Source organism: Scardinius erythrophthalmus (genome assembly GCF_964197995.2).
Source record: "Scardinius erythrophthalmus genome assembly, contig: HAP1_SCAFFOLD_277, whole genome shotgun sequence".
NCBI classification, from domain to species: domain Eukaryota; kingdom Metazoa; phylum Chordata; class Actinopteri; order Cypriniformes; family Leuciscidae; genus Scardinius; species Scardinius erythrophthalmus.
The window spans coordinates 763-28,160 of NW_028296334.1; the positions used below are offsets into that span (position 1 = coordinate 763).

The 27,398-nt window shown below is 35.6% G+C and overlaps 2 long non-coding RNA genes and 1 gene segment (V, D, J or C); 1 reads left to right on the forward strand and 2 right to left on the reverse strand.

Moving 5' to 3' along the window:
- Positions 1-491: 491 nt before the first annotated feature.
- On the reverse strand, positions 492-21,546 carry LOC308686435. Its single transcript, XR_014029590.1, has 3 exons — positions 19,747-21,546; positions 721-882; positions 492-633 (listed from the first exon to the last, which is right to left on the reverse strand). It is a non-coding gene; the product is annotated as an uncharacterized lncRNA (long non-coding RNA).
- LOC308686432 lies at positions 3,889-9,249 on the reverse strand. Its single transcript, XR_014029589.1, has 5 exons — positions 7,164-9,249; positions 6,773-6,908; positions 6,623-6,668; positions 5,897-5,965; positions 3,889-4,243 (listed from the first exon to the last, which is right to left on the reverse strand). It is a non-coding gene; the product is annotated as an uncharacterized lncRNA (long non-coding RNA).
- LOC308686434 (Ig lambda-3 chain C region-like) lies at positions 11,031-26,461 on the forward strand. The segment is given in 3 exons: positions 11,031-12,337; positions 23,131-23,185; positions 24,901-26,461.
- The last annotated feature ends 937 nt before the right edge of the window (positions 26,462-27,398 follow it).

Here is a 27,398-nt window from a genome sequence, read left to right on the forward strand (position 1 = left end):
TTGAAAAATATCCACTAAGTGAAGATCAAACGCGACTGAATTTCCTCACAAATGACTGAAAATAACAGGAGAAAAATGACTTATGAAAAATCATGATCAAAACTGTCATAGACTGACCAAGCTCAAACTTTTATATTATTATAATATATTAATATAATGATATTATTGCTTATTATAAGATAATATTGCTTTTCTTAGTGTGTGTGTGTGTGTGTGTGTGTGAGTGTTTGAGCAGCTGCAGTTTCAGTTCAGTCACTGTGACTCTGACTGACGGAGGTTTTTGTACGACTCTTTATCACTGTGTGAACACATCTTTACTGTTGATTTCATGGAAACTCTGACAGTAATAATGTCCAGCATCTTCAGTCTGGACTCCACTGATGGTCAGAGTGAAATCACTGTTAGATCCACTGCCACTGAATCTAGATGGAGTTCCTGACTGGAGGGTTTTTACATAACGAATCAGGAGTTTAGGAGCTTCTCCAGGTTTCTGTAAGTACCAGAATATATAATCATCCCCATCACTATCTCTGTACACATCTCTGCTGGTTTTACAGTTGATATTCACAGTTCCTCCTGGTTGTTCTGCTGTTATTGAGGGACTCTGAGTGACGGTGATCTGTCCTCTACACTCTGAAACACAACAAGAAGAAAATACACTCAAAACTTTGACAATATACTTGAAGAAATGAATTAATATCAAACTTGTGCTCCACAAACCTTGAGCAAACGCTGTGAGAGTCCAGATGAAGATGATGATGAAGGTCATGTTGATGAAGATTGTTGTGTGTGTCAGTGATGAAGTGTTAAACTCACAGCACTATAAACACTCTCACACACTGAAGATCTGATCAATATGCAAACACACTCCACATCATTTCCCTGAAGACAGTCACTCATTAACAGACACGTATAATAAAAACAATTACGGAATACATCTATAAGACCAACTTTAGTATATTAATCTGAATATCTGCTGTGAGACTTTGAGAATATTTTTACTGTAGTTGGAGTGAAACGTCGCTGTTAATCCCCAAATTTTACACCAAATCCATGTGTGTTCCTGCAGTTTATGAACAGACATGAGGATCATCACACACACGAGTCTCTGTCAGTCACTGAATAACTGAGTTTGATTGAGAGTCACACATGATATAAACATGTTCACTTTAATAAATTCAGTTAGTAATTCAGTGATGAGGAGCTTCATAAAGCAGGGGAAGTCAGTGAGTTGATGTGTGTTGTTGATCTGAAGTTCAGTTAGTGAAGCGTTCAGGAGGTTTCTCTTCTGATGATCTATTAGTTTATTTCACTGGTTCACTTTCAGCAGCGGCTCCAAACTGATGATGGCAGTAAATCAGCACATATTAAGATTATTACAGTTTTTCTCGATTGTTTACACACATTTTCTGGTACTTGAGACACAATGACCACAACATGTAACTCATTCACCAACCCCCTGAACCAATTCTGCTAAACTACAAGCACAATTCCTGCTTTACACTCAAATTGCAGTTCTAAAACACACTTTTTTCAAAACACTACACACTCTGCTTTTGGCACAATTTTCATGCAGAAAATCTCTTGTTTTCACAAGGAACACACTGCCATTCAGATATGCACACTGACTCATCACATGGGCAAACACCCGTCACACAGTTTTACAATTAGCAATCAGAGCTTTAGCATAAAAGAGCAACAGGTGAGCTCTTCAATGGAGCAATGGATGCCAACATTGGATTTATTTTTTATTACTGTAACTGTATACAGTCAATTCTTCTGTATGTAGACCACTGTATGTACAACTTTGTGTTGGTTGGGATGTACACTGTGTACATTGTTTTTGTGGGAAAAATTAAATATATTCGTTACCATGTATTTGTGTGTTCTGAGTATAAAAACAATATTCTCAGATATTTTACAACACACTTATATATGTACTGTCTGTAGTAAGTGTAACAGTGAACAAAAAAAGGCCTAAGTCATTATGATGAATGGAGAAGAAGTGTTTTCCATTCATCATAGTGTTTTACATTGAGCACATCAGTGTTCAACTGGTTCTTAGAAATGTCTATTCATATGATGGTTTGTGTGTGTCATTTGAAAACAAAATACCATTTTGAGAAGAAATAACATTGTTTTGAATGTAAAGTTTAATTTTGCAGGAGAATTGAGGGGTTTTGCCCATTGTGTGTGTGTTTTTGGATTTGTGTGTAGAGTTCTGAGAATATGAGGCATGCTTTCAGAAAATGTGTGTAAACAATCGAGAAAAACTGTAATACAACAGCTGACAGTTACTTTGTAGAAAGGAGGCACTTGTAGCATATTTTTTTTATATATATATTTGTGTGTGCAATTACACATTGAATGTTTGTCAAAACTGTAAAGATGATTTTCAGTGTCAAAGGATCTTTTTTTTCATCCACTGAACTAGAAACAATTATTTCTGACATTTACTTGATTTGACGAGTTTTCAGCTCTTTTCTTCCTCAAAGATAATTCAATTCTAAAGGGTTAAAAATACATTGAAAGAAAATAACATTTGGCTGGTATTTTGGCACCACTTTTTATTTTGGTATTAATTGATATTTTTCTAATCTATTGTTAAATGAACAGCAATATTTCCAAACTGGCATTTATATTCTTATTAGTATTTCCTCTTAATGATCAGCTCTGTCTGATACTTTAGGAGTAAAAAGGTTTATAGAAATTAATTATAATTAATTATAAAGTTATATAGTTATAGTGGATGTGACACACAAAGTTTGCTTGAGGTTTTATTCAGAGTCTTAAACTGTAGTGAATTCAGTTCTTGTGTTTCTTCACATCTGATCTTTGATGCTTTTAACAAAGTGAGTTTCAGTGAAGATGATCATGAAAATGACACTTCAAATCTATAATATAACTTCAGTTTAACTCTAATCGCTTTAGTGATCACAGGCTTTGTGAAAACTCTTCTCTAAAAACATTCAGATCAACTTTTTGAAAGTTAAAGCTGATAAAGTGAATCAAACATTACAGAGAAACATATTCTTCTATTTCTAATGCTGTTTCTTTTAGACTCTAATTTGTCGTTTTCAGTCGATTCTTGATTGTAAAACTAACACTTGATGACCTGAAATTAGTTTTTGTCTTCGTTTTCAACTTGTTAAAACAATAAATTGTTTAATTTATATTTTTTGTTCAATAAAACTGCACTGTAAAAAAAAAAATCGTAAAATAACGGTAAAAAGTCTGGCAGCAAAGTTGCCAACCACTTACCGTAAAATTAAAGTAAAATATCTTAATTCCAATAAAGTGCAAAAACTATAATTTTACAGAATTTTTCATTAAAAGTTTTAGAAAAAAATACTGTTATTTTACAGATTTTTCCTTGTTTGAATTAAGGTATTTTACCTTAATTTTACAGTAAGTGGTTGGCAACTTTGCTGCCAGACTTTTTACCGTTATTTTACGATTATTTTTTTACAGTGTAAAACTTTTATTTTATGGATTTTTCCAATATTATAATGACCAAACACCTTTAATAAAGTTATGGCACTAAAAGTTCTACTGAGAAACACTGTTATTTTACAGGTATTTCCTAAATTATTACAATCAAACTCCTTTAATAAAGTGACGGCACTAAAAGTTCTACTGAGAAACACTGTTATTTTACAGGTATTTCCTAAATTATTACAATTAAACACCTTTAATAAAGTGACGGCACTAAAAGTTCTACTGAGAAACACTGTTATTTTACAGGTATTTCCTAAATTATTACAATCAAACTCCTTTAATAAAGTGACGGCACTAAAAGTTCTACTGAGAAACACTGTTACTTAACAGACCTTTCCTAAATTATAACGATCAAACACATTCAATAAATTGTCAAGACGTGCTCAAGAATGTAATAAAACAGTTTTATTTTAGAAGACAAAATAAGTCTGTAAAAAAACTGTATAAAACTGATTAAAATCATCTCAAACTTTAATTTGCAGCACTTGTGTTTACATATAATTTATTAGTATTTAAACAATGTAAACTTGTAATCTAAATAAAATGGAATTATTCAGACCCCTGGGGGTCACATAGTTCTGCATAGCTCTGATATTAAATATTATATGGTCTTTACATTCAGAATCCTTACTATACAAGTTTATTAATAAGTTAAATCAAAACATACAACAAAAGTGTACCAGAAGTGACAGATACAGCAAATAAACAGCAATCCAGCAAACGGCCAGTAATCAGCTTGGTGCATCTGGGAATAAGAAAAAAAAGGACACACTATGATTCTCTCAAAATGATTTAAATTATTTTTGTTTCCTTTAAACAAGCTTAATACATTTTTATTTAAATTGTCTGTTTGTCTTCTGATTTGTCTGGTATCTAAAACTTATGTCCGATTGAAAAATGTGCATCACCAAAAGAAGGAACATGTAGATTCACAACAATGGACATTCTTTTTCATTGCAAGGTAAACGCCTAAAAATGCCAATTTGTATTACAAAATAAAACCAACAATATTTGTATTAAATGGAGGTGTTTTCAGACTGCTGTGATATGGGTAATGAGGGTCTTTCTCTCATTCTTCAGGGAATTAAATATATGATATGTGTTTAAAAAAAAAGAAGGTATATTCTCATTGTGTGAGATTATTAAAGTACTTGAGATAGTTCACCCAAAAATGAAAATTCTGTCATCATTTACTCACCATCATGTCTTTTCAAACCTGAAATGTCTCTCTTTTGTCAAGCATTAAAATTATATATTTTTGAAGAATGTTGGCAACCAAAAAATGCATAAAGGTTTGGAACAACATGAGGGTGAGTAAATAATTTGGGAGAATTTTCTTGTTTGCCTGAATGAACTATCCCTTCAGGTCATGTGTGCAAAACTCCTGGAGGGCCAGTGTCCTGCAGAGTGTAGCTCCAAACTGTTTCTGGTTATCCTGAGGATCTTGATTAGCTGGTTCAGGTTAGTTTAATTAGGGTTTGAGCTAAAATCTGCATGACAGTGGGCAAATTCCAATCAAAAGTGAGCATCCCTTTGCCCTGGGGTTTTTAATATATGCTTAGTAAGGGGCCGTTTACACGACTCAGTTTCCAACTAAAATCGTCTCGGTCTAAACTACTGAAATGTGAATCTGTGAAAACGGTAAAGGCATGCATATGCGTATTATGTGTTTAGTCTATAGGCATGCTCAAAAATTCAAAACTCAAATTATTCTGTTAAATTGAACTCTTCCACAATATCTAGTTTTAAAATGAACCACTGGGACTTGCCATCCTAGGTCACATTACCATAAATATAAAATAAAATTACTATAAGATAAAATTACTTCAGTTAAAGGGATAGTTCACTTTGAAATTAAATTTTAATTAATGGTAAATATATTGGGTAAAATACCAAAATTTAATTTCAAAGTGAACTATCCCTTTAATTTACCATCGCATGTACCCTTTGCTAACACATTTAGACTACTCTCCCTTATGCTGTCCGAAAGGTATATGATTTTCTTTCTTCAGATGAACACAAATTTTTGAAAAAATAAACTAGACTTTTAGAAAAATTATCCATCTCTTGTGTTCGTGTGTCGAATAATGCAAGTGAATAGACAACAAAATGCTGAAGGTCAAAAAAGTCCAAACACACATCCTGACAATAATCCAAGAGCATTGTAAAGCTCATATGATAAGTGCATAAAACTTCCTGTGTGAACAACACAGCAGGCTATTTGTAGGCTGTATGTAGTTTCTGGAGCATGCACTTGCATTATATTGGCTTACAATAAATGGATCATTTTTCAAAAAATCTCTGTGGAAAGAAAGTCAGATATACATCTGGGATGGCACAAGGGAGAAAAAAAAAAGAGAGAACTTTTTTTGTTTTATATACTGCAGTGGATACTTACTACTGAATGATGGGCTTGTTTCTCTGTTGGTGCCTGTTCTGCTCCATAAACATTGTTCCAATGCTTGATCTAAAAAAATATATATATATATAAAAAAAACATTTTTTTTTAAAGTGTGTTAATTATTACATGTGTGTTAACAGACTATTGATCAGGGTGACATAGGACCATTTTTTTATGTGTTCCTTAAGTGTTATATAAATCTGGAGAACCCTTACTAACATTAACCAGAGTTTTGCTATACTAACCAAATGGTAATAAAGTACTGTAATCAATCCACCATAAAAACATGGTTTCTAAACTTTTACTATGATAAAAACCAAGGTTAATTTAGCAAAGGACCCTGGGAACATGTCATTAAAAGAACAGCTCATCCAAAAAATAGAGTTCTCTCTTTATTTAGGCCTACTCCATGTTGTTCCAAAACTGTATGAATCTCTTTTGTAGAACCTTAATTAAGATATCTTGAGAAATGCCTTCATTGTTTTGTTTTCCCATACAATGGGTTCCAATGTTGTTTTATTCCCAACATTCTTGTGTTTCACATAAGTCATACAGGTTTGAAAATACTTTCATTTTGAAAGGACAAATTTTTGGGTCAGCTAGGCCTGTGAACTCAAGAAGATAGATAAAATATTGTCTGGAGGGTTTGAACCAGTGTGCCTTTGAGCAGAGTTTACATGTTCTGCCTCTATTTCACGTGTATTTTAATATAACAATACTCACCGCATCTGAAGATCATGTGGCTGGATCATATTTATTCCCAAAATTCCTGGATCATGAGGGAAACACACACATACACAGCAATATTAGCTATTTGTATATTAGCATTTTACTAACAGAGACATTTGCGAAAGCTTGCAAAATTGTACTCACCAACTTCAAAACATATTATGATGACTGATCGGTAACGTTAGGCCTAACGTTATAACGTATCCCGCGATCAACAACTCAAAAGCCTAGTTTGCATATCCTTCTAGAGTCAAAGAGTGTGGTTCAAGTCCCTCTCCGTCTAAAGAGACAATGTTCTCAGTCATTGCAGTCAAAAACTACGCCGAGTTTTTTTATTTTTTTTTAACTAGCTAACGTTAAGTTAACGTTAGCTGACAATATTTACACATGCTAGCAATACATAACATTAGCCTAATACACTGAAACATGTAAGTATATCGATATAGCTCTAATCGCGTTTAGATTCTCAATTTAACACACTATATTTTGATGTAGCAGAATTGTTTTTATAAAATATAAAGTTATTTAACATTACCTTCCGCAGATTGCAATATGTCCGTTACACGTTGTTAAAATGCGTTGTCCATATTCCTTGTTTGTTCTTCATTTACATCCCGCAACTCGCTCAAAATAGAAATGTAGCAGTCCGATGTAAAATAATCCATGTTTTAAACAATATTTGCCACAGAATCGACGTATGCTAGAACTGAAGATCCCGAGCAGCAGCACATATATACACACACACACACACTCACTCACTCCAACAGACATATTCAAACTTGACCAGTAAAAGGCGCGCATAGTTGTCATTGGCCAGATTCCTGGATGACAGTCTGAACAACCAATCATGCTCAAAATAACTCGGAGAGACAGCCAATAGTGTGGTAACATTGCAATTACAGGAAAAGATGACATGTTTTAAAAGAAAGAACATGAAAAAATATACACGTGCTATTTATTTAGCTGTATTTGTAGGCTGGCTGTTATATTTATTCAATTGGTTAAATGGCGTTTTCATTGCAGTGTATGATTAAAAATTAAACTTAAAATAACTTATATAACAACATATATTTACCACTGCTCTGCTAAACAGCAATTTAACAGAGCAAACAGATTATTAAACAGAGCAAACACTGCCTATGTATTCATATAAAATTCTGTATACCTACATGAAAAACTAATGGATTGGTATAGCCTACTCTGGGTGACATTATTACATCCATGTGACCCATAATGACCCTTTTGCACTTTAACAAATGATTGACCTTTCCTTTAGAAACACTCTTATGCCTAATAATGTCTTGCTTTTCACCCTGTGTGGCACTGTTACCGTACACAACCTGTTGGTTTAGGGTTAATCCTCTGTCCAACACAACACTTTGCTAACATTGGCATAATTTGCAACATAAAGTTGCAACATATACCCCGGGTTTCACAGGCAAGGCTTAAGCCTGTAGTCCCAGACTAAAATGCACATTTCAGCTGTTTTACCTGAAAGCAACTTGCACTGACTTATCTTAAAATATGTCAGTGCCATTGTTTTGTCTCAAGATGGTGTGTCAGTGAGAAACATTGAGGAATACCACAATACCTATACTGTAGCAGTGACATTGTCAGGCTTTTCTATTTACAATGAAGTAAGCTAATACCTGCACAAAATATGAGCATTATAATATAACAATATAATATGTAATGATACAGTGGCTTCATAAATTAATTTAAAACATAAAAAAAAAAATAGTAAAACCTCATGAATACAAACTTCCCAGGAGGACCTAAACGCACTGTTCCACCATGAACCCTGTTGGCCTGCTGTCTGACCAGCAAGGTCAATTTAACATTAATTGTGCAGTTTGCTTGTATCCAGAATTACAGAGTTTAAATGTAAAAATACACTTAAATCTAAAACTAATAACATTTACTTAAAAATGACAACACAAGGAAATATGTTAAATTGTTAGTATGGATATAAACCTTTAATATAATGAGCTACATATTTAATTACACAATTTGATTGTAATTTTACACAACTTTGTATGTAATTTAAAAAAGAACAGAAAAACACTGTATAAGTAATACAGTAATTGTCCTGTGAAAAAAATAAGAATCACTGTAATTTGTAATTAATGATATAATCCTTAAATTAACAGTCAATTAATTAATTTACAGATATTGTTTGTAATTTTACAGAGTTTTGAATATAATTAAAAAAAAAACAGAAAAATACTGTATAAATAATACAGTAATTGTCCTGTGAAAAAAATAAGAATCACTGTAATTTGTAATTAATGATATAATCCTTAAATTAACAGTCAATTAATTAATTTACAGATATTGTTTGTAATTTTACAGAGTTTTGAATATAATTAAAAAAAACCTGAAAAATACTGTATAAATAATACAGTAATTGTCCTGTGAAAAAAATAAGAATCACTGTAATTTGTAATTAATGATATAATCCTTAAATTAACAGTCAATTAATTAATTTACAGATATTGTTTGTAATTTTACAGAGTTTTGAATATAATTAAAAAAAACAGAAAAATACTGTATAAATAATACAGTAATTGTCCTGTGAAAAAAATAAGAATCACTGTAATTTGTAATTAATGGCAGAATCCTTAAATTAACAGTCAATTAATTAATTTACAGATATTGTTTGTAATTTTACAGAGTTTTGAATATAATTTAAAATAACAGAAAAATACTCTAAAAAAACACAAAAATTTAGAGTTATTCTCTGTAAAATTAGGATTTTTTTTTACAGTGTGGATATTGAGACTGCAGAGAATATCAAAGATGACACATTTACAGACAACAGTCTTTATGTTTCTGCATCGACTGAAAGTGGAACTTGATTGAGTTTTTCTGGCAGTTTGAAACTCAATGATATTTCCTTCATTAGATCAGGGCTTTAGCTCACAGTTTATAAGTAAACTTCAGTCAGTGAAGCATGAACACTCCTGCAGATTCATGATGAAACAAGAACATGCGGACAAATCATTAATATAGTCTTAGATAAATGTAATAAGATAAAGAGATAAGATAAAGTATTTAGTAAGTTAAAAATTCATTGAATGTTTTTATGTTTCATTTAATATCTATGAATAACTTGACTGAGTGTGTGTGTGTGTGTGTGTGTGTGTGTGTGTGTGTGTGTGTGTGTGAAAGTGTTTGAGCAGCGGTAACACTTTACAATACGGGTGCACTAATCTGCATTAATTCATGCTTAACTAATGCACAGATAATCATGTGTTAGTATATGACTCATGAAGAACTAAACCATTAATTAATGATTACTGCATCAGCAACTAATAAAGATTCTAAATGATTAATAGATTAAGTAATATATGAATTGTTATTAATTAAATGTGTCATAATGTATTAATTCCTTAATAACTTATTTTATTAACTAAAAGTGTAAATTAATGTGTTAATTACCACAGTGGGTTGAAGTCATATACTTCAACTTCCAGTTGTCTGTTTTAATTAATCATTAACTAATGATTTGCAAATGTATCATTATGTTATGACTTTACTTGTTGAGGCACATGACTATTAACTAACTGCTAAGTAATATGTCATTTATGAGTTTTGACAGTTTGCACATGCAGTGAATGTAATGTCGGTGAATGTGTGTGAAGGAAGGGTGAGTTGGGCTGCACACAGATATCAGCACACAGAATCTGAACTCCTGAAGCGGTTACACTGTGTTTACACTGGACGAGACCAGCTCTACACTGGACATGACAGACCATCGCAAGTCCATTTGTCCTTCATAACAGAACTAGCACAAGAGCTCTGAGTACGTCAGGAATAGAGTGTGGCATCAGTTACTGTCGGGGTTTTGTCGTGTAGTGTCGCGCCGCATCCAGTGTAGCATCACTGACTATAATGGATGCTCTATTGTCTTTGTCCAGTCTAGACACAGTGTTATGAAATAGCAGATCTCGACCGCATGTTCTCAGTGTACCTCGACCTCAAGCTGAACCTGACAGTCCTGTGCATGAACAACAAGGTTCATCGGACTCAGTGAAATCTTAGTTGTAGATGGTTGGAAATTGAAATCCATGGCTTAGTGTGGATGTCAAAACCCATAAATGGCATATTACTTAACAATTAGTTAATAGTCATGTGCCTCAACAAAGTTATAACATAATGATACATTTGCAAATCATTAGTTAATGAATAATTAAAGCAGACAACTGGAAGTTGAAGTACATTGCTTTGACCAGCTGTGGTTATTAACGCATTCATACACTTTTAGTTAATAAAATAAGTTATTAAGGAATTAATACATTATGACACATTTAATTAATAACAATTCATATATTACTTAATCTATTAATCATTTAGAATCTTTATTAGTTGCTGATGCAGTAATCATTAATTAATGGTTTAGTTCTTCATGAGTCATACATTAACACATGATTATCTGTGCATTAGTTAAGCATGAATTAATGCAAATTAGTGCACCCGTATTGTAAAGTGTTACCCAGGTTTGACTGTATAAGTATATCATCATCAGTTTGGAGCCGCTGCTGAAAGTGAACCAGTGAAATAAACTAATAGATCAGTTTGAATAGATATAGAATAGATTTTGTCCGGACTGATAACATGTGCTTTGACTCTGTCTGATATATGGACTATGACTGGATTATACTTGTAAATAAACTGCGTTTGGATCCTCACTCTCTGAATGCTGTGTTTCCACCGTCAAATCATTACAACAGAAACTCACTGACTTCCCCTGCTTTATGAAGCTCATCATCACTGAATTACTAACTGAATTTATTAAAGTGAACATGTTTATATCATGTGTGACTCTCAATCAAACTCAGTTATTCAGTGACTGACAGAGACTCGTGTGTGTGATGATCCTCATGTCTGTTCATAAACTGCAGGAACACACATGGATTTGGTGTAAAATTTGGGGATTAACAGCGACATTTCACTCCAACTACAGTAAAAATATTCTCAAAGTCTCTCAGCAGATATTTAGATTTATATACTGAAGTTGGTCTTGTAGATGTATCAGAACTGAATTGAATTATATCATTTAAAATTTTTTGTAGAAGGTCAAATATTATGAAAAAGACAGATTTTTTTCACTTCAGTGATTGTGTTTTGTGTCTGTTAATGAGTGACTGTCTTCAGGGAAATGATGTGGAGTGTGTTTGCATATTGATCAGATCTTCAGTGTGTGAGAGTGTTTATAGTGCTGTGAGTTTAACACTTCATCACTGACACACACAACAATCTTCATCAACATGACCTTCATCATCATCTTCATCTGGACTCTCACAGCGTTTGCTCAAGGTTTGTGGAGCACAAGTTTGATATTAATTCATTTCTTCAAGTATATTGTCAAAGTTTTGAGTGTATTTTCTTCTTGTTGTGTTTCAGAGTGTAGAGGACAGATCACCGTCACTCAGAGTCCCTCAATAACAGCAGAACAACCAGGAGGAACTGTGAATATCAACTGTAAAACCAGCAGAGATGTGCACAGATTTAGTAGTGGAGCTTATTTATCCTGGTACTTACAGAAACCTGGAGAAGCTCCTAAACTCCTGATTCGTTATACAAAAGAACTCCAGTCAGGAACTCCATCTAGATTCAGTGGCAGTGGATCTAACAGTGATTTCACTCTGACCATCAGTGGAGTCCAGACTGAAGATGCTGGACATTATTACTGTCAGAGTTTCCATTGCAGAACAGATTCTTATCATAATTGTTTGGGTGATTATGCATTCACACAGTGATAAAGAGTCGTACAAAAACCTCCGTCAGTCAGAGTCACAGTGACTGAACTGAAACTGCAGCTGCTCAAAGGAGGATCTGAAATAACATCGTTACACTTTTGCATCTGAAATAACACCATCTAAATTAATCTGACTCTCTTAATAATTATAGAGTTCAGAAAGAGATTTTGTGCTCTTATAGATCAGTGACACAATTGAGATCTGAGTGATTTCAGTTTGCCCTAGTTGCCCCATTTTATTAATAATAGATCTTAATTTTCATAATACTCCCTGATTATTTCAGTTGAGTATCCTAACATGTCATTTGTTTACTACACACTGTATTCTGCAGACAGTAAGAGTTTTATATTAGCTTGCTGTTTTAATTATAACCTTGATCAACAGTTCAGTTTAGACACGCCTCTCCCTCCTCTGCACCAATCAGACGCCTCTAATAAGAAAGAGTTTTTTATTTGTGCTTTTAACTGAATTTTTATTGAAAACTTATTCACAAAACTATGAGACGGTTATTGTAGGTAATTGAAGATTACTGTAATTCAGTGAATAAGTGGAGCGATACTCAGAGCTGGAGTCGAGTCTCGTGACAGAAGCAGATCCTCCATCATCACACACAGATGTGTTTAACCTGCAGCTTTAGTGCTGGATTTTACAGAGACTCTTTCTGCAAGTTTCATCGTTACGCGACGAGAGACTGAATTGAGTGTAGAGCTGCTCCTTCATATTCAACTACTCTTTAGTCGACTAGAAGAGGCTTAGTCAAGTAAAAAGTTTATTCGCCAGTTAGTCACAGGAAGAAAAAATACTTGTGGCGAAGTCACTCAGTCTGTGAGGGACAGATCGTTACCGGCGGTTCTCTGTAGTTTGCCGGTGCGCTGTGGCAAGCTTTATGTGTGCGCTTGAGCGCTGATTAGCTGATTTATTATATCGTCACCATTAGTGATGTGTCGTTCATGAACGATTCGTTCATTTTGAGCGAATCTTTAATATGACTCGGGACTACCGAGTTCTCTCAGAGAGTGATTCGTTCATTTTGTGTTGACCACGCATGCGCAATACACAACATATGGGTTCTGAACAGGCGGGTAATCCATCGACCGGAAGTTGAAGCCGGCCGCGTGCCGCCATCTTGTAGCAGAACTTCACTTGCGTTAGCATTCCATTGACTCCCATTCATTTTGCTGTCACTTTGACAGTGAATAACTTTACATCTGAGGTGTTTAAAGACTCCATTTGTCCATTATTCATCTCTAAATAAACACGACAATGTATAAAAGGCTCCATTACCTTCTATGTTACGTTATGGCCCCGTAGAAGCAGTTTTTGTAAAAATAGGCTAACGATTGCGTCATAACCACTCGACTCTCTGTCGCACAGTAGAGAGATTACCGTACAGACAAGAGGAGAAGCTCGCAGGCAATCGGGGGGACATCAAGGGAGAAGCCCTGGCGTTACATTTGAAAATAAATACTATACAAAATAATTAATCAGAATCCTCACTCCTGCTCACTCACGCCAAAGAACTCTTTGCTCAAGCTCGCCGTCTCTGCAAGATTAACATTGGCAGTTTGCACACACAGCTACTAGAAGATTTACATCTGTCAGACCGGTTGCTCACGTCATCAAGCTTAGTTTGAGTCTGCGCGTCAGGAACAGAAGTGCTAAAAATGGGCTTCACTTGTCTCAATTGAGTTCCAATGAGATGGCTCTGTCCACTTCTTATACTGTCTATGGTTCTGAATCTGTACTGGAAACAGAAATGATTAGTTCATCTTTCGAGTCTCGAGTTCGGGTTCAGGTCCAAGTCTTTCGTTCTTCCTGTCAGTCCCATAGAGGCTATGCTGTCAGTACCGGAAAGAGAAATGAATCGTTATATAAAAGGGCCATAAAAATTCATGATAAAAAGCCTCGCCAGTACCATCATTGTAAAGTACAAAGTAAATATAATATATTGAGTTTTGAAAACCTCATTAAATATAATCAAATTTCTGCTCTATTTAAAATTATCCATAATATCGCTGCTCCTCCTTTGAGAAAATTTGTCACACTAAATTCGGAGAAAATTTCTAGAGCCACACGGTCGACAGCCAGAGGAGAGTGCAGCGTTCCAAGACGTAGAACCACATATGGTCAACAATCGTTCTCTTATAAAGCAGTGAGCCTTTGGAACACTCTTCCAAACGAAATTATTTCATGCACAAATTATAGTACTTTTACACGCCTGACCAAACAATGGTTATTATCAAAGCAAATCTGTACGCACTGAATGACTGTGATATGAATGATGTAAACTGTGAGTAAATGAGTGATAGATTTCTTAAGTGCATAGTGTTTTTATGATGTGAGTGAAGTAATGCTTCTATGTATTATTCTGTATATATTTTATGAATTTTTGTAAGTATAATATCAACCTGTCCAGGGACTGCAGGTGGAAATTAGCATTTTCTTGCTATAACCTGGCACATGACATCTCTTCTTTTTTAGACTAATGTTGTTTGTGCATTGTCCCTGATCAAATAAAATAAATTCAAATTCAAATAAATTCAAATGATTAGTTCATTTTTTCGAGTCTTCGGGTTTGAGTACTTCGTTCTTTTGTCACGTCACTGCTGGTATCTTGCATCAACATTAGATTCGTATTATTTACTGCGTCTGAATATATATTGTTTTATATTTAGGAATTAAAATACAAAATATGTGCAATAAGCATTATCTGAAAAATAATTATTGCCCCTGTCCGTCTCTTTTCTAAATGTTTCTTTATGAACTAGCACAAGAGCTCTGAGTACGTCAGGAATAGAGTGTGGCATCAGTTACTGTCGGGGTTTTGTCGTGTAGTGTCGCGCCGCATCCAGTGTAGCATCACTGACTATAATGGATGCTCTATTGTCTTTGTCCAGTCTAGACACAGTGTTATGAAACAGCAGATCTCGACCGTATGTTCTCAGTGTACCTCGACCTCAAGCTTAACCTGACATTGTCCTGTGCATGAACAACAAGGTTCATCGGACTCAGTGAAATCTTGGTTGTACATGGTTGGAAATCCATGGCTTAGTGTGGATGTCAAAACCAAAATGGCATATTACTTAACAATTAGTTAATAGTCATGTGCCTCAACAAGTAAAGTCAAAGTCAAAGTTTATTTATATAGCACTTTTTAAAAACAACAAGTGTTTAACAAAGTGCTGTACACACATATCCTTTATCAATAATGCAATCAACCAACATGACTTAAAATAAAAGGAATAAAAAGAAACCCCAAAACAATAAAACAATACTCTCACATAGCATCAAATGCCAAACTGTAGTAGTGAGTTTTGAGATTCGATTTAAAAATAGCCAGGGTTTTAGCCTGTCTGATGTGCAGGGGCAAACTATTCCAGAGCTTCGGTCCTGCTACTGCAAAGGCTCTTTCACCTCTGCTTTTTAGTTTCACCCGAGGGACAACCAACAGCAAATGGTCAGCAGACCTAAGCGTTCTTGACGGAGCGTATTGCCTAATCAATTCTGACATATACTTAGGAGCAAGGCCATGAAGCGATTTAAAAACAAACATCAAAATTTTGAAATTAATTCTAAAATAGATTGGCAACCAGTGAAGAGAGGAAAGAACAGGTGTAATATGTTCGCGCTTTCGTGTCCCAGTCAACAAGCGAGCTGCAGCATTCTGAACCCTCTGCAGTCTAGAGAGAGAGGCCTGACTAATGCCTATATAGAGGCCATTACAATAATCTAGACGCGATGAAATAAAAATGTGAAGAAGTCTTTCAAAGTCTCTAGAAGACAAAAATGATTTCACCCTGGTGAGTTGTCTCAATTGGAAAAAGCTCGATTTAACTACCAAGTTAATCTGTTTATCCAATTTAAAATCACAATCCATAGTGAAATCTAGATTTTTGACGTAAGGTTTCACTAGTGGATTCAACTCACAAAGATCAAAATTCTTTGATTCATAAGTCCCACGGGGAGTAAAAAGCATAACCTCTGTTTTGTTTTCATTAAAACATAAAAAGTTCTGTGCCATCCAAGCTTTAATTTCCTCGAGACACTGGAGTAAAGGCACTAAGGTGCAAGTGTCTTCTCTTTTCAAAGGCAGATAAATTTGGGTATCATCTGCATAGACATGAAACGAGATTCCAAATTTCCTAAAGATATGACCCAGGGGCAGTAAATACAAGGCAAACAACATAGGCCCCAAAATGGAGCCCTGGGGGACCCCAGATGTGAGAGAAGCCGTAGAGGAGACAAATTCTCCGAGGCGAACAGCAAAAGTTCTTTCGGACAAATACGACTTAAACCATGCCAACGCAATACCCTCAACACCAACACATTCTTCTAAACGTGAAATTAAAGTCCTATGGTCTAAGGTATCAAATGCAGCTGAAAGGTCCAATAATAATAAAAAAAAAAAAAAAAAAAAAAAAATTTTCGCACAATTCCCTGAGTCAGTGATAAGTAACAAATCATTTGAAACCCTCAACAATGCAGTTTCTGTACTATGCAAAGACTTAAAATCAGACTGAAACACTTCATGGATACCATTTAAACATAAAAATACATTCAACTGTTCAAATACAACCTTTTCGAGTAATTTAGACAAGAACGAAAGTCTAGAGATAGGTCTGAAATTAGCAAAGACTGATGGATCCAGATTACTTTTCTTAATAACCGGTTCCACCACTGCATGTGTCACCGGTGCAGGCCGGGGCGGACTCGGATGACCAGCCGCCCCTGACTCCAGGCACCACCGTGAGGAGCCGACACCACAGGCACGCAACAGATGAACAAAAGAGGAGGCAAGTAATTGAGTTCAAAGTAACAATCTTAATTGAATAACAATCAACTTGGGAGAAGAATAAGCAACTCTTTTCTTCTAGGGCTATTCGACCGGAGTGGCCGCTGGATCGATTCTTCACGGTCTTCAGGGCACAATAGTGCAATAGTAACTCTAAAAGCTTACTTCACAACGTGGCTGCACATCTGCAGGACTCGGACAGTAAGTAACAGGTAATGTATGCTTCTCAGTATCAGATACGTCGCCGGGCACAATGGTGGAACAGTGACTCTAAAGGCTTACTTCACAGCATTGCTGCACATCTGCAGAACTCAGACGGTAAGTAACAGGTAATATATTCTTCTCAGTATCAGATGCGTCGTCGGGCACAATGGTGGGACAGTGATTCTAAAAGCTTACTTCACAGCGTTGCTGCACACTTCACAGCGTTGCTGCACATCTGCAGGGCTCAGACGGTAAGTAACAGGTAATGTTCCTTCTCTCGACAGCAGATTCTCTTACCGGGACATGAAAGGAGAATTGTGACTTTAAAACTCACTTCACAGCGTTGCTGCACATCTGCAGGACTCAGACGGTAAGTAACAGGTAATGTTTCTTCTCTCAACCGCAGATCCTCTTGTCAGGACATGAAAGGAGAATTGTGACTTTAAAACTCACTTCACAGCGTTGCTGCACATCTGCAGGACTCAGACGGTAAGTAACAGGTAATGTTTCTTCTCTCAACCGCAGATCCTCTTGTCAGGACATGAAAGGAGAATTGTGACTTTAAAACTCACTTCACAGCGTTGCTGCAGTCGTCCGGATTCTTCTCCCAGCATCAAACACTTTCACCAGACATTCGCGAGAGACTCAATGGGCGGCTTTACCAGCGAGGCTGTACCTCTTCAGAGCTCAGTCGGTAAGTATAATAGTTCGGACTTTTCCACAGCCATACGGTTTTTCCCGAGACTTGTAATTTCAGAGAAAAAGAGAGGATTAACAAAAGCCTTCAATGAGGAATACTCCACAACAGTACTCAATGGAAGAGAAGATACTACAAAGCATTACTTCACCAGTTCAGTTGTTTCATTCTGGAATTTGGATGGAGACAAGTAGATCATTTCACAAGAATGAAAGCAGGCATTGGGAGACTTTTCTCAGCATAGCACACAGCACTCAGCACTCGTGTTCACTACAAATCCACAGCATTAATTTAGCGTGCATCAGGTAAGGCAAACAACTGCAAATCACTCACACAGTAGGGCTGATCAAAAGCCTCGCTTCATCCATGCATTTCATTGGGAATATTCAACTATCAGTTCTTCTCCAGTGTATCTGAAACAGACGTCCTCCTCAGTAGTAAGTTTCACATTCACAGTCTTTTCTTCAAGCTTTACATTTGATTCAATGATGTAATTAATTCACTTATCTTTCTCTCTTCCTCTTTCAGCACAGATCCAAGCAGCAGTTCAATCCAGTAGTATAGGGATGTTCGCCGGAGTCAAATGTGACGTCACGATATGGGCGTGGCCGCGAACTGGTTGGCAGAAAGAACCAACAAGTCGCAGCAGTCTACCTGTGTTTTGTCAGCATAATGTTAATTCTTTGTCCGAAGAAGCTAAAAAGAGATATAATTAAGCTTTTATAACCAGGGTTCATGTTCTCTCCCTGATCCATATCACCTGAGTGAGAATTTTTTGTTGTTCTTTGACTAACGAAGTCAGCAAATTCGTTGGATTTACAGCTAAAAAATGTGGCGGCACATTAGTAAAGAAAGCATCTGTGAAAGCAGCGCAGTTTGAGTGTTTCGGAACGTATATGTGATCGGAGAGCAAGATGAGGCCCTTCTCTGACTGCGTTTGAATGTGTGAGTTAAGTATTAAACTGTTGGTGAGATGAGATGCGATAATGCAACGCTGACATAAACTACAGTACAATGACAGTTGCACAGGTGTTGGGAACCGGTGAGAAAATGTCCGGTAGCCTACCCGGTCACTTTACCAGTAATAACAATATTAATTTAGTTCTGCTTAACGGTTCCTGAACGCTGTAACTAACAGCTTCCCAGCCATCAACACAGCTGCGTGTGATTTGTTTACATGCGAGCTGCACTAGGTCTATATCTGTATTCTAAGAGTTATTATTACTTGTATGGATCTCGTTAATAAATTGACAGAACTTAAATGTGTATTCTTACAAGTTAAAGAAGAAATGTTTGTGCAATTCCTTTTTTCACCTTTTATGAGGCCAAAAAAAACTGTCTGGTAAAAAAGTCACAGTGGCTGGTGGTCAAAAAAGTTAACTTCAGGCCCTGTATAACATTGGTTGACACGTAAAAATGTATTAAAATACAATAATTTGCCCTTAATATATAAGGGTATGTACACAGATGATACACACAGTACAGTACCCAATCTTGCCGATCACACAGCACGATACAACCATTTTTCTTCTGTGTTTGCGCTGCGCAGCAAGCGGCCATTACTTTTCTTCTGCCAACCAGAGCGCGTCGTGACGTCACGGCGAAGATCCCTATTCCACACACAGCTCTAAACAACAGACTCCAGCGGCAGTTCTTCACTTACACGGATTTCCAGGGTTGTCGCGTTCAATGTAAGCGCCCAAACAGGAGATCTTCTACCCCCAGACGCGACGACAGAGACCCAGCCGAACACTAGTCCAAGGAACACCGACCAGCAACTACACCACAAGCAACCGTCTTGACCGACTGAACCCAAAAACGACCACTCCTTCTGTCCTGAACGGCTCCTTTATCCTCCTCTTGTGAAGCGAAAAGCCTATACAAACGCCGCTCCCCTCTCTCTCACACCTGCCGTGCATCAGCGGTAATCAGGTCGGGCAATGCCTCAGCTACACCCGGAACCGGAGTAAGGTGTCACACCAAAATAATCCCCTCGGGGAACATAGAAACAGGTTCCGCTTTTCCAAGCATTCTGTCACCCGTGACACATGTTTAAAAGATATGGGTACAACTCCCGTAGCCAGGCTACTGTTAATAATAGCAAGAACCGAAGAGCTAATAGCATCAAATGCATCCTTTAAGAGTCGTGGAGGAACAATATCAGTGTGACATGCAGAAAATTTCATTTTGACAAAAGTCTCCCTCAATGAGACAAGGGACACCGGCTCGAACTGATTTAAGACAGCAGAACGCTCAAAATTAATAGGTTGGAAAATCAGAGAAGATGATATATTCGATCTAATAGCATCAATCTTGTCAATATTTTTTTTTTTTTAATTGTTCACACAGTTCGGCAGAATGTTCTAAACAAGCAGCTTGGGGAGTGTTCAAAACCGCATTAATGGTACTAAACAGTACAGCTGGCTTAAGGGAGTTACTACTAATTATATTCGATAAGTACTTTGATTTCTCCAGTCTCACACACTTTTGATATTTAGACAAATTATAGCGTAGGATATCAAGTGAGATCTGCAACTTATCCTTCTTCCAGCGGCGTTCAGCCCTTCTGCATTCCAGCCTTATAGCTCTAGTTGTAGTGTTCAGCCACGGTTGAACTCTACATTTATCTCGAATCGTCCTGAAAGGGGCAACATTCGCCAACAACTTAGGCAACACACTAAGTCATAACATGGTGATACATTTGCAAATCATTAGCTAATGATTAATTAAAGCAGACAATTCGAAGTTGAAGTATATGACTTCAACCCATTGTGGTAATTAACGCATTAATTTACACTTTTAGTTAATAAAATAAGTTAAGGAATTAATACATTATGACACATTTAATTAATAACAATTCATATTAATCTATTAATCATTTAGAATCTTTATTAGTTGCTGATGCAGTAATCATTAATTAATGGTTTAGTTCTTCATGAGTCATACATTAACACATGATTATCTGTGCATTAGTTAAGCATGAATTAATGCAGATTAGTGCACCTGTATTGTAAAGTGTTACATAAAGTTATAATAGATGGAGTGATGTGTGGAGACAGCGAGCTTCAGTTCCCAACACCAGCTTTAACAACGACCGAAAACAACTCAATGTCAAAAACTAGTTTTATTCTACAAATGTGGAGGATTTCAAGACTTCAAGAGGGAGCAAGGCCAAAACAACACACACAAACCCTCGGACTATTAGGGAGAAACTAACTAAGCTACAAAAATAAAGAAAAGTACAATAAAAATACACTAACTCTCTAACGCTTAAACTGGAGAAAACCAGATATAGAGGAAATGTCCGACTCCACATCAGCTTCAGTCGCTCTTCTGCGCCGCTTTATGCCTTTCATTCTAGACTGTGTGTGTGTGTGTGTGTGTGTGTGTGTGTGTGTGTGTGTGTGTGTGTGTGTGTGTGTGTGATTTTATTAAAACTCAGTCATTAAATAAAATATAATTATCTTTGAGTTCTTCTTTGTGTCATTTTTGTTTCAGGTCTTTCATTAGATCACGGCTTTAACTCACATTTTATAAGTAGGCCTAATCTTCAGTCAGTGGAGCCTGAACACTCCTGCAGATTCATGATGAAACAAGAACATGTGGACAAATCATGAACCTTTAGTGTTAGATACAGTTAATAAGATAAAGAGTGTTATAGATTCATTTAAATATTTAGCATGTGAAAAACTGAAATGAATGCTTTCTATTTCATGTAATACCAATGAAAATATCCTCACTGTTGAGTGTGTGTGTGTGTGTGTGTGTGTGTGTGTGTGTGTGTGTGTGTGTGTGTGTGTGAGCAGCAGCTGCAGTTTCAGTTCAGTCACTGTGACTCTGACTGACGGAGGTTTTTGTACGACTCTTTATCACTGTGTGAACACTGGACCACTGTGATAACCTTGACAGTAATAATGTCCAGCATCTTCAGTCTGGACTCCACTGATGGTCAGAGTGAAATCTCTGTTAGATCCACTGCCACTGAATCTAGATGGAGTTCCTGACTGGAGGGTTTTTACATAACGAATCAGGAGTTTAGGAGCTTCTCCAGGTTTCTGTGAGTACCAGAACACACAGGGTGAGTAGCAGGGTGTAGCACTACTGAGTTTACAGCTCATCTCTACAGTTTCTCCTGGTCTGGCAGGTTTCACAGGAGTCTGAGTCACTGTGATCTGAGATCTACAGCCTGAAAAACAAATAATTTATCAGTCCATAAAGTTTATTCATTTATTAGTCAATTTAAAGCTGTGTTAAAGTCATATTATTTAAATGATTTATTTCGAATATAAACTGTTCACCTTGTAGTATAAAGCAGTATAACAGTGTCCAGATGAAGATGATGATGAAGGTCATGTTGATGAAGATTGTTGTGTGTGTGTCAGTGATGAAGTGTTAAACTCACAGCACTATAAACACTCTCACACACTGAAGATCTGATCAATATGCAAACACACTCCACATCATTTCCCTGAAGACAGAAGAAACACTGTTTTGTCTTTTAGTGTCTTTGCTAATAAACTTCTGTGGATCATTTTCAGAAACAGAAACTCATGATTTACTTCATGTTATTTTGGGTCGATCTTCTCGCTCTAAACACTGTTTTAATGATCAGTTTCATTCAGACTTTGATGCTGAGAGAATTTAATACCTGAGCTGCAGATTTATATCATCCATGATACTGTATAACAGGTCAAAGGTCATCCAATAGAGAATGACCATCTAAATCTGGCTGAAGATTTCATTATAAAGCAGGTCAATAGAATTAGCAGAGTTTATATCACATGTGTTTGTAAATGTGATGAATGTATTTCAGGACTGATTATGAAACAAAGGATTTCAGCCTTCATTCAATATCAAGTATTTATTTTTAAGATTAATTCTTTGGACTATTTTTTAGATGAATGTATTTTGTGGCTCTTTTTCGATCAATCATGAGAAGATCTGCAGTTGAGTCTCATATCAGTGTGTGTGTGTGTGTGTGTGTGTGTGTGTGTGTGTGTGTGTTCGTTTGAGTGTGGCGGAGGTTTTTGTACGACTCTTTCACTAGAATGAAACACTGTGGTACACTTTCGGTGGAGGAACTGAATTGACGATCAGAAGCTGTAAGTCTTTCTTAAATTATCTAATAAAAACGTATGATGTGTGTGTTTTTAGAAGGAGGTTTAAGGTTATTTAACAGCATTTGGCAACAATATTCTTAATTTATTACAAGAATACATTATTGAAATGCTTTATTTGCTTTACTTTACTTCAACTCTTATTTATTGTTGCATTTTAGTCTATTTTACTGATTGATTGCACACATTCATACATTTAAATGTAATTTTGTCTGTTATATTATGAATGTCATATTTGGTGATATTCTATGATTATTACATTTCAATCCATAGTTCACATTCATAATGTTTTACAGTAGTAATTTCACACATAATATGTGCTAACATTTCATTGTATTTTAAGTAATTGCAATGTTTTCAATTATTTCTAAATATATGTAATTTGACACAAAAGTTGGATAATATAGACAAAATAAATGTCATCAGTTCATCATCAGGCAAAAATAAATTTAGTTGGTAAACTAAATTTAAACTAAGTTTACTTATATTTCTGTTTACGAGGAAGTCTATTGAATGGTGATTATTTTCAAAACACAAATAATATATTGTGTTTAGTTATATTTAACTTAGTTAAATCTAGATAGTTAAAACTATAACAGTTTTCAGTGTATACAGTAAAGCAACAAACCGTTTACCAATTAATAATTTTTACTGTAGCATTTTTAGTCTTTTACCGTTAAAATTATGATACTTTTTTATAATGTACAATATTTAGTAATATTGATTAAATGAGAATGTTTTGAAGCTAAACTCAGGATAGTGTGTATGAATGAAAGCAGTGAGGTGAAACTACAGTAAAGATGAAATGATTGTGCTTTTTACTGTATTACCATCAGACAAAGAGACATTTAGTTAAAGAGCATTTTAAAAATCAATCATTTAAACTATTAAGTTTGCGGATGATTATGATTGTGTCTTAACAGAAGAATAAAAAAAAAATCATAATTGAAAATGGGCTGAAAATTACAATTGATTCTGAGTATCAAAATAGAAGAATATTTTTAAAAATACTTATGTAATACTTTATTCTAAATCTTATGAATAAATGTATTAATCAATTGTATGTGGACAAAAATTATTGAGATTAAAAGGTTCTGTAACAATTCTGAGAAAATTCAATATTTTTTATTTATTTAATAATTTATTTAAATTGTATAATTCATATTCATATTTTTAAATGTAATTTTTAATTTTACATTAATAATTTAACATCTTATTACTGCTAACATTTAGTTCCTTTTATGTATTGACTGCAGATACTTTAAAATTCAACAATTTCTTATATATAATTTTGTCTATAATTCTTGATAAATGTAACTATTAAGGGCTTTTTTAAACACATGAAACAAAAGTTGTATAATGCGGACAAAAATTTATATTTTTTTATAATTTTCATCAGACAGAAAGAAACTCAGTTGAAGAGCATTTTGAAAATGAATCATTTAAACTATCAAATTTGCTGATGTTTATAATTGTGAGTTTCTGAATAGCAGAATATTTTCAAAATACAATTAATATTGAAATGATCATTTAAATGAATTTTCTAGATCTTATAACGACATCACAATATAACCATCAGTTTACTTGGACAATGTTTTTCAAACTCATTCTGTGGATCATTTAAAATGTAACTTGTATATTTAAAATCAAATGATCATTAATGAATGTGTGTGTGTGTGTGTGTGTGTGTGTGTGTTCAGCGGGTCCCTCCGTGTCTCCCTCCGTGTCTCTGCTGTCTCCCTCTTCTCTGCTGATCTCTGGAGACCCCCCCGCTCTGCTCTGCCTGCTCAGCTCTTACTCTCCACAGGGGGCGACGGTGAGCTGGACGCTGGACGGGTCAGAGGTCACCGAGGGGGTTCAGACCAGCGCAGAGAGCGAGCGGGACGGTCTCTACAGTCGCAGCAGCGTCCTGAGCCTCAGCAAAGCACGCTGGGAAGCCGCAGAGCGTTTCGTCTGCAGAGGAACACATGCCGGAGCTGCTCACGAGGCCTCGTTCCTCAAGAGCTCCGAGTGCTGATGTTTCTCCAGTGAAGACCAGCGTATCTGAGCGTCACGTGATTTACAGCTCAATACTGAAGCAGTCTGTCAATGTGCTGCCATTGCTGTTCATTCAATAAAGCTTCATCTGAACGCAAGCGCACATTTGTGTTGGACTGCATCATTGATCAGTGTGTCGTTCCTTCAAAGTCCTGCACTAAAGTTTCAGCGGCTTTTGATTGATTGGAATTAGGGGTGGAACAGTAATTACAGTGGATAGTGGCAATATGTCTCGTATTATTCACCCAAAATGAAAGTTTAGGAAGTTTACAGGGTTTTCGTGTCACTACTACATTAAACTACTGTATATAATGTTGAATATAATGTATAATAATGCAATGGGGGAATATTTGTGGGTCCTGATAATGCCAAATGTCTGATGTTACCAGTAAAAAGTGGCCTACATTATTTTAGATATATCTAGTCAGAGACATCAAGCATATTCGTCTGAAATAATTCAGTATTTTCATCTTCAGAATCATGAATATTGTTATTCTGGTGTCTCTATTGTCCTGCATTGGGTTATCAGCACCAAGTCCAAGCCTATTCATTTACACACACAATGTTAAACCAAATTTACCATTTTGATGGAGTATGGCAATAATATGGTATTGTGAGTTCAGGATGGTGACATAAGGGTCTCGTTACACCCCTAATTGTAATAGTTGAGAACAGCTGCATTCAGCAGTAAATGTGAAATGAAGCTCTTGGGGTTTGAACATGGTCACTGGAGACGAGCTGCTCTATTCTGAGACCGTCACAATCACTAAACCTGACAATGCAAATGAGATTTTCAACTGAAACGCTCTGAACTGGAACAGTTTCTCCTGTGCTTATGGATTCATTAGTTAGTTTGTTAATAAGATTTCATCTTTATGAGTTACGTGTTGGCTCATCACAACCCACACTATATTCACACATAAACAAACTTTAATCTTTAATATACAAAATTAACTATAAATTTCCACTATACATGGATGTGTTAAATTGCACACAAAAAAACATCAGTATGAAATGTTGATATTGATCCAGTGTTTGATAAAGCTGTTATATATATAGCACTGTTAAATTACACAATAAATATAAAATAAATAGGATTTTTTTTTTTTTTTTTTTTGATGGTGGACTGCACCTGTTTGGTAATCTGGTCTTTAATTTCTAAATTAATAAAAAAATTCTATGTAAAGATATTAATTCAAATTATATAAATGTTCATCTGCTCTGAAATTGAGTGTTTTGTGATGCTGTTAATATATGAAGGATGAACTTAAAATAATAGACTTATTAAACTGATCGAGCAGAACATCTTTATGATGCAGTGATTCAGTTTAGAAAGAAGAATGAGGATAAATCATAAATGCAGAAAAACAAAAATATGGTGAAAGATTGAAAAATATCCACTAAGTGAAGATCAAACGCGACTGAATTTCCTCACAAATGACTGAAAATAACAGGAGAAAAATGACTTATGAAAAATCATGATCAAAGCTGTCATATACTGACCAAGCTCAAACTTTTATATTATTATAATATATTGATATAATAATGTTATTGCTTATTATAAAATCGTATTGCTTTTCTTAGTGTGTGTGTGTGTGTGTGTGTGAAAGTGTTTGAGCAGCTGCAGTTTCAGTTCAGTCACTGTGACTCTGACTGACGGAGGTTTTTGTACGACTCTTTATCACTGTGTGAATGTTTCATCACTCTCACAATCACCATCAGAATCTGTTCTGCAATGGAAACTCTGACAGTAATAATGTCCAGCATCTTCAGTCTGGACTCCACTGATGGTCAGAGTGAAATCACTGTTAGATCCACTGCCACTGAATCTAGATGGAGTTCCTGACTCGAGGGTTTTTACCAAACGAATCAGGAGTTTAGGAGTTTCTCCAGGTTTCTGTAAGTACCAGAATAAATCTTCATCCCCACTACTCCATCTGTGCACATCTCTGCTGGTTTTACATTTGATATTCACAGTTCCTCCTGGTTGTTCTGCTGTTATTGAGGGACTCTGAGTGACGGTGATCTGTCCTCTACACTCTGAAACACAACAAGAAGAAAATCAGCAGAATAAATGAAAGATCTTTGCTAAAACAAGTAAATGTAAAGTAGTAAATGCAGTGAAAGTGAGTGTCACCGTTGAGGAGCAGCAGCAGAGAGC